This window comes from Durio zibethinus, chromosome 10 (assembly GCF_047325235.1).
Source record: "Durio zibethinus cultivar Kanyao isolate XHJ-2024 chromosome 10, ASM4732523v1, whole genome shotgun sequence".
NCBI classification, from domain to species: domain Eukaryota; kingdom Viridiplantae; phylum Streptophyta; class Magnoliopsida; order Malvales; family Malvaceae; genus Durio; species Durio zibethinus.
The window spans coordinates 20,161,687-20,173,399 of record NC_143171.1 but is presented as its reverse complement, the minus strand read 5'-3'; the positions used below and the strand labels follow the sequence as shown (position 1 = coordinate 20,173,399).

Sequence of the window (11,713 nt, the reverse complement as noted above, 5' to 3'; positions counted from 1 at the left end):
AAATAAGAATTGGATCGTAAGATGTTAGCAAAATCATGAAAAAAGCTTAAAAACTCTATAAAGGTAAAATAGTCTTTTGTCATTAGGACAGCTGCATTAGTGGCCAAGATGGGTGCTATAGTTTTTCAGAGCCATTGATTTTAAAAGGCTTAAATCGAATGGTCCACATTATGAGCTTGGCCACCAAGTTTGATAAAAAAAGACAAATGATTTTACACCATTAGATGGGATCCAATCTAAGTGCCATTAGAAGGCCTTTTTTTTTTTTTTAGCTTTAAATTAGAATTAAGGCAATGTTGGTTGGCAAAACAGAAGGAGAAAGGGAGTTAAAAAAAAAAGAAAAAAAGGGTGAAAGGAGGGAGCTTTAGAAGAGGTAGCTCATTTATGATCATGTTCATTTTTTTCCTTGATGCTCTTAATATATGACATTCTAAAACCTTTGTTTCCTTTTTTATTTTGGGTGATTTCCTGCTAAAAATGAAAACTTTTGAAAGGATGGAGTAGGACTTTCCATAGAATTTTCTCTTAGCCTATATATGTGTCTTTTAGATATAGTTTCATTTGTGTTTATTTCGGTTGCTCATGAGAGTTTCAAGCTCCATTTTCTACTAGTATTTGCTAGTTTGGAGACAAAAAAAGATCTTCCATTTAGGAAACAAAAAGGTTTTCAAAATATAAAGAAGGCAAAGGTTCCATGGAGTTTAAAGTTCAAAAATGGTCTTTCATACATGATTTTAGGTTGTGTTTAGTTCTACCATCTTATAAGTTCAAAGTTTCATCTTCTTGCTATTATTTTTTAGTTTTGAATATGCTAAAGAAGTCTTTTTTTTTTATAAACTTAAATCTTTTTAAATTTTTTATTAAGGATGGGTTGTAAGATGATGATAGTTGGATAGAGCTTTGGGATTCAAAAATCACCTTTGTTGGCTCATGAAAACTTGAATCTTAAAGTAGTTTTATTATTTTCTTTCTATGCGTGTTATTTTAATTTTAAGCATTTCAAATCCCATCTTTTAATTCTTATATTATTAAAATTCTCGTGCATTTTACATTATTTGCCTTTATATATATAATGACTTATTTAGGTTCTTTATGTTAATTACTTTCATCATATTCGTATATACTTTTGATCAATTTGTTTGGATTTGATTTATTTCCTCATTCAAAATTTGTTCATTCATGTTTAACATGGTTCATGTAAATGTATGATATATTCATGTTCACTTGCATTCTTTTAGTAAGCATGTTATTTGCCATATTCAATTGCATTTTGAAATGTCTCTTAAAATGATCAATAAAAATCCAATTTTTGAAAAAGTGAAAAAGTGAGTTTGCTCTGAAAGTCTATCTAGATGTTAGAGATTTTTGAAAAGGTTCATAAAATTATGAAAATCCCTAAAATCTTAAACCCTAAAACCAACTCCAAATCCTAAACCAAAACTTTAAACCCTAAAGTCAACCCCAAACTAAAACCTAAAACCAAAACCCTAAACCAAACCCTAGTCCTAAAACAAACCTAAACCTTAAACCAAAACTCTAAAACCACCTCAAACCTAAAGCAAACATTGAACCCTAAACCTAGCCTATAACCCTAAATTTGATCTAAACCATAAATCTAACCTATAACATCAAATTATCAGACCTTGAAACTACTCAAACCCTAAAAAAACATTAACCTATGCCAACACCCAAAGCCATCCCAAAATTCTAGTGTTTCGTATGAAAACTTCATCTAAAGTAATTTGTTCCTGAATGTTACCTAAACGATGGGATATTTAGAAAATTTTATTTCATTAACTTTTTTTTTTGTATGATTCCTTAACCCAATTTTATTTCATTAACTTTTTTTTTGTATGATTCCTTAACCCAAAAGATAATAATAGGATCAAACAAAAGAAAAGAAATAAAGATAGGATTTTAGATATAAATAGTCGTATGTAAGCTCTACCTAGAGGTTGGGGAGTCCAAGTGATCTTTTTATATTTAAGGATTTGATCCCAAAAGTGCTTCCCATCATTATGTGTAACATCCATTTGCATCTATTCATCTTTAGATTGTTGTTTACATTCATTTTACATGTTTATGTCTTTTGATTATTACTATTGTTTCTTTGCCAATTGTAACATCATTTTTTTTTTTTGCATAAAAATGTTCATCATGGAAAATGGTATTCAAAAATATGAATTTGAAAATAAAACTAAAATAACATTCTAAGGGAACTAAATAATAGTACTCTATCTAAATGTTAGAGAGTCACCAACAATATCATCTGCAAAGAATGTTATTTTCATTTTATAGGAATGTTGGGGTAAATTTTAGGCACAAAGAGTTATCTTAAATTATGCCTAAATGTTAGAGAATTTTAAGATAATTCTTTAACTTAAATATTTCTGCGACATTTTTAAAAATGTTTTTTTTTTATCAAATAAAATTGATTTTTTTTTCAAAAAGTGAAGGCAATTATTATTAAATTTCAAACTTAAGCCATTTTTTATCCAACACTAAAAAGAATGAATAATTAATTAGTATCATTTTTTTTAAACAAGTATTGTAGGGGTACTAATTATTACTCACGCATAACCATACTCTTAAACTTAGCTTTGTTTTCAAAAATATCTTTTTGATAAACCTTAAATTCATTTTTTTGGTTTTATGAAAAAGATAAACTTTTTAGGTGACCAATCACATTTAACAAAAAATATTGGTAGCATATCTTTTTTTTTATTATTTCCAAAATTTTTTACATTCTGCGATCAGGTTCATAGACATGCACATTGTGACAATATTATATGGTGGAAAGTTACAAAAATATTTATTCATATCTTTTGTAACTGTTGTCCATAGATTTTTTATCTTTACGCTTGGCTCTTCACTCAATAATGTAATATTGTTTCTCTCAATTCAACTTTCATACAATATGCAAAAAGACTTTCATTATCAATTTGCTTGATTAAAATGATTTAAACCTACTATTTATATCAAAATATTGTTACAAATAATAAGAACTAATTGAATTTGGAAATTATATTATATCATATAAACAACCCATCGATCATTACTTTGTATTAAAGTTTGTAATCTTTTATACTTGCTTCTCTTCAAAATCTTAACACTCCTTTATTAATAATAAAAAAAAAAAAGATAAACTGAAATCAAATTTGATTTTTTTATTTTTTTGGATTTTTTTCTTTCTCTAATATAATTTATCGTAGATTTTAAATTTCATCATTTTAAATGAAAAACTATTTTTATTATGATTTGGTCTCTTAATTATATTATTTATATTTTACACATATTTTGAATATGTAAGTAATTAAATAATATTAATTTATATTTTTATTTACATTTAAATAAAATAAAGATAATATGTGCATCGTAACTCCATTTTTTTCTTCTTTGCACCTACCTTCCTCCCTTATATACATAGTTCTCTCAACTTTTGTTGCTAGAATCCATAAGCATATAGTGTTAGGTGAAAAATATGGACAACATAATCGAAGGCTAGGTTTACATAATGTAGGTTATAAACAAATAAAGGATGATACAGGCTCAACTAAGGTGACTAAAGATAAATCATGCATGGGTCGACTTAAAAGGCTTAAATTGTCCAAGGATAGATTGAATAATTTCTTTGATTAAGTATAGTCAATGATTTCACCTTAAGGATATTAAACAAATTCTAAATTAAGTTTATGCTTTAAAATTTTATGCAATTTCATACTCACATAGCATTTCATCAAGGTGCATACATTTCAAAAATTTAGACTACAGTGCTTAAAATTGTGAAAATTAACAATCAAAGGAATCATGCTCAAAAACTCATTCTGTGATCTCACTACATTCATGCTTTCCTAACAATCAAACTTAATCATGATTAATATATGAAAATTTGACAAAGAAAATATTATCCTGACTTAAAGCATATCAATTTGGTTTGAAAACAAAATTGTTTAAGGAAAATTTTAAAAACAAATTTTGAAAAAAGTTGCACCAAACTTTCCTGCCTCACATTCGAATCACATTGTCCTTAATGTGTACAAATAAAGGAATTAAGTGTTGAAAGAAAAAGAAAAACTCCCCTATCTTTGCCTCCATGGCTGAACTTTCAAGCTCATCTATCACTTTCAAGTCCTCTTTATTCTTATAAAACAAAGAAAAAGAAACAATATTAGAGCATACATGTCGTAAAAAATAATGAGAAACTACAAACTTGGGTTACCTTCCAAATAGCACTTTAGTTATAATCTATAGCTAGACTATTGCAAGACTTCATTCAATTTTACCACCCCTTTCTTAGTAGTGTCAACACTTTCTATTTCTTTCTAGTTGAATAGGCTGAATGTGTTTTCGGGCTTAGGCTTTTTGAATTGTCTTTCCTTAAATGGTCTTGAGGTGGATTTCTATGGATTGATTTTTTTTTTCTTTCCTCTTTTGTATGAGACATTCCTTGTACCTTAGCCATATTCCTAATAATTCTTTGACCTTCAATTTTAAAGGTAATCTTTTTATCATAAATCTTAAAGTTACTCATAATTGAAAACATTAATTAAAGCTCTAGAGGTTGTTAGTTTACCTAGAAGGATATGGACTTATCCATCAATCATATCAAATACTACAAAGTCTATGAGAAAAGCAAACCTAGCCACTTTTACCAAGGCTTTCTCTACTACTATTTGTAACCACTTAGTGGATCTATCTATAAATGAAATGCTGAATGTTAGAGGTTTTAGCTCATTAACTCCAATTTGCATAAAAACATCTAGAGGCATAAGATTTATGTTTAACCCTAAATCACATAATACTTATTTAAAAATAATGAACCAATGGAACAAAGAATGTAAAAACTTTTTGGATCTTCTAACTTAGTGGGCAAAACTTCTTGTAGTGCTTGGCTACACTTATCAGTAAGTGTCATAGTTTTCAACTTTTAAAGCAGCTCATTTCATTTGGGCTTTGGTAATTCTGGAGTTATAGCAAATGTTTTCCCTGATGTGGACATTCTTGGGGTAAGCCTCAATTGTTTTACTTTCTTTTCTTCATCTTAAATTTCTACACTTGGAACTAAGCTTTTAAGAATCTCCTTTCTAGCTTTTAGTATTTTTCTTTTTTCAACCTACCTTTTCAAATTTTCTTTAGCTAGCATTTTTCCTTTTTCTTCTACCTCTTATTTAGGCTATTCATCTATTTCCTCTTCTTCTAGCATTTTCACAAAGCTAGACATGTTAACCACTCTTGGTTCATCCATTATGTTTTATTCCTCAAAGTAATATATCGTATCCCTATAAAAAATATAGCATTATATTCTTTTTTACTTTATCTTTTGGTTCAAACTTAGTCTTACCAGAAAAATTTCCTATAAGGCAATTGGTTAAAGCATTGGCTAGTTGACCTATTTGGATTTCAAGGTTTTTGATGGATACAACCTGGTTTTGGATGGTTGTGGTTTGGTTTTACAGTATTTAAGTGAGGAATTTTACCATGGATGGTTTTTTGTCTTAGGGTGGTGGTTGTTACGGTTATGGTAGATGAAAGCAAGAGGTTTGTAGAGGGTTGGGGGTTTAAAAAATGGTTTTGTTAGTTACTTGAAGAGAAATTGGGATGGTTTTTCCAATCAGGATTGTATGTGTTGCTATATGGGTTGGATGGTTGTTTGGGTAGGGTAATATATTAGACCGGTTCAAATTTGACAAGACATCTATAAGCTAAATGGGTTCCTTCATAGATTTCTCAAGTTAAAAATGAGGTTTGAATGGCTTGGATTGGGGCTATGGTAGACAGGGTTTTTAAGGCTTCTATCTTCTTGGTCAAGGCAACTAGTTAAAATGTAAGGGTCATCAAAGTGTCAAGCTTATAGACTCTATATGCTTTCTTTTAGATCTTTCTTTCGATGGCCTACTAGTAATTGTTTGTCACCATCTTCTTTATCAGTTCATAAACCTTATTAATGGGCTTGTTCATCAAATCTCCTCTAGTAGTTGAGTCAATGGTGGTTCTAGTTTGTGTTGCCAACCTATTGTAGAATATATGTACTTGTAACCATTTAGGCAAACCATAATGGGGACATTTTCTTAGCAAATCTTTATTACTTTCCTAAGCATCATAAAAGGTCTTTCCATTTAGATGTTGGAATGTTGTAATGTCATTATTTATCCTTATTATGTCAGTTGGTGAGACAAGCTTTGCTAGAAATTTATGCTCTAAATCGTCCCAAGTTGTTATGGAGCCTAGTGGAAGATAAACCAGCCAATTTTTGCCTTATCCCTAAGAAAAAATAGGAAAAACCATAGTCTAATTGTATTGCTTAAAAGTTTCAACAATTCAAGAAAATTAAAAAGATAAAAGTTAGGACATTGCTTGGTAAGCCTCCAAACTATACAAAAGTTTGGACCATTTGGATGATAGATGGCTTGATCTCGAAGTTGTAGGCTTGAATGGTTGGCCGTTTTATGGAAGGCTAGAAACCATCTAACTATGGGATAGCATAGTCTTTTAACGTTCTCTAATCCTCTTTTTGATTTGCCATAAGAATAAAAGTGGTCGATTGTTCTTTACTTAGCCTTTTTAAGGTTCTTTTGATTTTCTAGTCAAAGTGAGCTAAACCAACACTTCTAAACCTACATATACGAAGCAAAATATCAACAACTTATAGTTGCAAAACAAAAGAAAATTCGAATTACAAAGAAAAATATTGGTTTTGATATTAGTTTTCTTTCACTAAAATAATCCCTCACAGCGATGCCAAAAATTCGATTGTTGTTTTTAATGCCTACAATTGCACAAATTGTGATCAAGTAATAAAGTGATAAGTAGAGATCATTCCCACGAGGTTTATGTAATGAAGGGGAAAGAATACCAATTACTAAAATTCTACTTTTTGTTTTTTATTCAAATAATGATCATAAGGTTGGTGAAAGTGTAAGTAAATTAAAATTTTTACTGAATCCTAAACTAAGCAACTGACATTGATTTAACATAATTAACAAAAAAAAGTTATCAAAAGCAAACTTGAATAGTGTATATGAAAAGATGAATGATGCAAATAACCTAACAACTTAAAAAGAACAAAGTAACTTTAATGAGTCAAGTTTACCAAATGATATGAACAAGATTACTAATAGGCTTCTCACTTAATTAAATTTAGGCTAATATGGATGAAAATAAACTAATGCCAATATGAAATAAACTGTAAATAAAGAAAGTAATCAAGAAAATCATAAAAACATGTTGAGATAGAAAGAAAAACTTGTAAAAGGGATGCTCGCAACTAATATAGGCTGAACAAGCTTGGGATTGCACAAACTAGAGTTGAATATGCATTAACACCAAGGCTGGCCAAATGCGTTTGAGACTAAAGTTAACTTGTGTAAATATAATAAGGTTGAAATGATCATAACCGAATGAAGAAAGTGTTTAAAAGAAAGTAGAGCAGCAATTGCATAAGAAAAGAACTTGAATTGAAACCTTTTGCAAGAATGTAAGGAACAATAAAATACTTTGAAAACTTGATTAAAAGTTGTCACTACATATCAAAACCTGGAGTGGTAACCCAAGTGCTAGATGAATGGGGAATGAGAAAAAAACAAGGGGTTTAAAAAAGCATTTTCAATAAAAACCAAAAAATGAGTCACCATAAATCTTTTTAAGGATATGATGGGCCACTCAAAAATTTTTTTATCCTTTAAAAGATCTAACAATTTTATAAAAAAAAACAAATCGAGGTCTGCAACATTAGATTTAGGGTTTGAGAGTTGACTACACATGAGGAAGGATTAGTATCCCCATAGCACCCATCGAAGATGGTACCAATTAACTATATGTTATCCTTAAACTTTGGTTAAAAATAGTCATATGCTAACATTTAAGATTAATTCCTTTTTCTTTTTTTTTTTATTTTAAAGAAAATCTTTTCTTTTTTTTTTTGAAAGACAAAACATTTTTAATTTTTTCTTGAAAAGCAAAACAATTTATTTTTTGATCAAAAATGAAAATTTCCTAAGTATTGACATACATTTTCCACTCTCTTATATTTAGGTAGAGTTTCAAAAATATTTCTAACTTAGGGATTTACAAATTGTCCCACAAAACCGAGATAATATCTTGCATAAATAATAATCACTAATAGTCCATTATATTTAGGCCAAATCTCGATGACTATATTTACTTGGGATGTTATCTTATTTAAAAATATTTTACTTTGAAAACTCATTTTGAAAACAAATACATGATATGCATGGACATAATAAAATGAATGAATGTATGAATTACATAATATGAATGCATGGCAGTTTAAAAATGAATGTAACAAAGTAAAATGTGATGTAAATGCATGAATGGGGTTAGGGGTTGCTTTTAGGGTTTAGGGTATGTTTTAGGCTTTAAGGTTTAGGATTTTAGGGTTTAGGGCTTAAGGCTTCAAATATGGGATTTTAGGGTATAAGGCTTCAAATTTGGGATTTCATAGGAATTTGGGTTTCATGGAATTATGCATGTAACAAAGCAAATTACAAAAATGCTATTGATAAAAATGTAAAATTTTATGCATGTGACATGTGCATGACAAGGAAACAAACTTATTACAAATCTAAGCATTAGCAAAAATAAATTACAAACAAGATGTGCATGTAAAAACATGTGAAAAATGGATCAAACACAAAAATTTTTCAAACTTTAAAAACATGTTCCATCAATATTCTTCTTTGAAAACTAACCAAACAACCACAAAAAATCAATAAAACAACCTACTAAACTAACATTTTTTGCATAGAAATTAAATCAAACACGTTGAAATCTTGATAAACCAAAAATACAGTCAAAGACAAATGAAACAAACATCATTTGGCCATGATCAAGGTTGGAAGTTTCAGCCAAACAGAGGAATGGCTTGGTCGAATGCTTCCTTGACTATTCCCAAATCATACAATGATTTCCCTTAGCTCAAACATGCATCAATCACCGCAATATTCATCATTTAGAGACATTTACATCATGAGAAAAGTTTTATCAAACATGTAATGAACTAAAATGGTGAGGATACCACAGAACCAAACATTCAAAGCCAAACAACCTACCTCCATCATGAACTAGTTAAAATTCATGCAAATAACAAATTAACTTACAATTTAATCACCATAAATAACATGTAAAAGCAAGAGAGCATCAATGGAAAACCAAAGAAGGTTCAACCATGTAGAAGCAAGGTTGGCTAAACCTCTAAAAGCTAAAAATGGTGGATTAGTGTTTTTTTGTTGCTTGACTTTTTAACTTCAATCCAAACTATGAGCTAGTTGGATGAAGTTTGATCCAAGCTTTGAATAAAAAAACTACAAATTTTTCAAAATAGAAATAGAAAAATGAATGAAGAACCAATGAAAAAAGGTTATGAAAATGTGATAAAAAATGCAAGAAATCAAATAGTAAAATTATACTTCCAAGCTAGCAAACTTCAAAGATTTTCTTTCTTTTTTTTTTTTCCTTTATTCTCTCATTTTTTTCTCCCTCTATTTTTTACGTTTTTCTTCTTTTCTCTTCAGTTCTTCCACGTGAAATCCTAGCTCTTAAATGAGTATGAAAAGTATCTCATAAAAATTAATCTTGGCCTTTGGATTAGAGGTGCATCTAATGATCCATTTTTATTCCTTATTCTCTTTGCAAAGAGCCATCTTTTACCATTGGATCAAACTCTTCAAGATCATCCTATGGTTGAGAATGCTCACTACTAAAGACTAAATTTTTAATGTGATTGAACTAAAGTGAAAAGACCATTTTGCCTCCACTAGAAGGTTTATGGTTTCTAGGCTATTTTGTTGGAAATCAATGCTCTTTTGTTCATTTTTGTGATTTTAAAGCACAAAAAATTATGAAATAATATGAAATTAAGATCTGAAAATTTTCGTGATAATTTGCCTTTGGAAAGGTCAAATTATGAAATTACTCTTAAGAGGTATTTTAGTAATTTCACACCTCTCGTGCCAAGGTTTTCAATGCACTAGAAATCAACAAATATTATAAAATATGATCTAAAGAGTTTTGCAAAAAACCTACATCGGGAAAGTCAAATTATGAAAATACCCTTAAAAGGTATTTTAGTGATTTCACATCTTCTGAGATACAATCAAGGTTTTCAATATTTCAAAAATCATTAAATAATATAAAATCATGATATGGAGTTTTTCGTGAAATTCCAACTTCAAAAAAGTTAAATGATGAAAATACCTCTAAAAGTATTTTTATAATTTCACATCTCTCCAGGTGCGATTTGGGTTTTTAATGCATAAAAAAATCATTAAAAATCTTAATTATTATCTGAAAGTTTTCATGAAAAATCAACTTTGAAAAGGCAAAATTATGAAAATAGCCTTAGGACATTTTGGTGATTTTATACTTTTCAAAATGCGATCAAACTTTTTAATGTTTTAAAATCATAAATTTCAATTTAAAATGACATGGATTCCAATTGGTTGTGAATTGTGAAAGTTGACCCGACTTTTAACCATTTTGATCGCTTTTGACTAATTTTGAGCAAGTTTAACTTTGTTTTACCAAGTTTGACCACGTTTGACCTCGAGGCATTTAGGTTAAATTGGTTTCAATTTTAATTTTAAAAACTTGTCAAAATTGAAGAAATGTTGGATTTGAGCTGGGTTAGATTTTAAGAGTTTCACAAATGGCCAAATTTTGTCTGAACAAAATTAGGTGTCTACAATTGCCTCTTTTTGTATATTTATGAGAATCATAAATAATACAATGATCAAAGACACTAATTTTTTCTAGCATCAAGAGCTGAGAGGGTTTTGTTTGTGTGCTATTTGTTTGCTTTTTTTGTTTTTACAAAAAATCTCATTTTGAAAAGGACTCCTATGAAAATAGGCAATAAACTTTAAAATTTGCTTTTAAAAAAAAGGGCTCTTATAAAGATAGGTAACAAACTTTAAAATTTTCTTTTTGAAAAATGCTTTTATAAAAATAGGTAACAAACTTTAAATTTTTCTTTTTTGAAAAGGGTTCTTATGAAAATAGGTAACAAACTTTAAAAATTTCTTTTTAAAAATGGCTCCTATGAAAATAGGCGACAAACTTTAAAATTTTTCTTTTTTGAAAAGGGTTCCCATGTAGATAGGCAACAAACTTTTAAAATGTTTCTTTAAAAAAGGCTCATATGAAAATAGACAACAAACTTAAAAATTTCCTTTTGGAAAAGACTCCTATGAAAATAGGCAACAAATTTAAAATTTTTTTTTTATAAAGGGCTCTTATGAAAATATGTAATAAACATTAAAATTTTCATTTTTTGAAAAAGGCTCCTATGAAGATAGGCAACAAACTTTAAAATTTTCATTTTTGAAAATGTCTCTTATGAAAATAAGTAGCAACTTTAAAAATTTCTTTTTAAAAAGGTTGGGAAGTCTCATTTTTGAAAAGTTGGGTTGCCTATGAAGTCTTGAAAATAATTTCTTTCTTTTTTAATTCTTTTCTTTAATTTTTTCTTTAGTTTCTTCTTAAGAAGTATTTATTCTTCAAATGTGTTTGTTTTCTTCTAAAAAAAAAACAAGTTCATTCTAAATGTATTGTATGTGATGAATGCAAGGAATACAATGCATAGGAAAACAATTTTGTTCACATCATGTGCTTGTACTTATGTAAACAAAGTGTTCATGATTACAACTATTCATGAATTTGCAATTCTGGATAGGTCATCAATAATCACTCCAAAGCT

General features: G+C 28.7%; 1 non-coding gene across 1 annotated transcript; it reads left to right on the top strand.

Moving 5' to 3' along the window:
• The first annotated feature begins 6,046 nt into the window (after window positions 1-6,046).
• LOC149516532 (small nucleolar RNA R71) lies at window positions 6,047-6,153 on the top strand. Its single transcript, XR_016346015.1, has one exon. It is a non-coding gene; the product is annotated as a small nucleolar RNA R71 (small nucleolar RNA).
• Window positions 6,154-11,713: the final 5,560 nt, after the last annotated feature.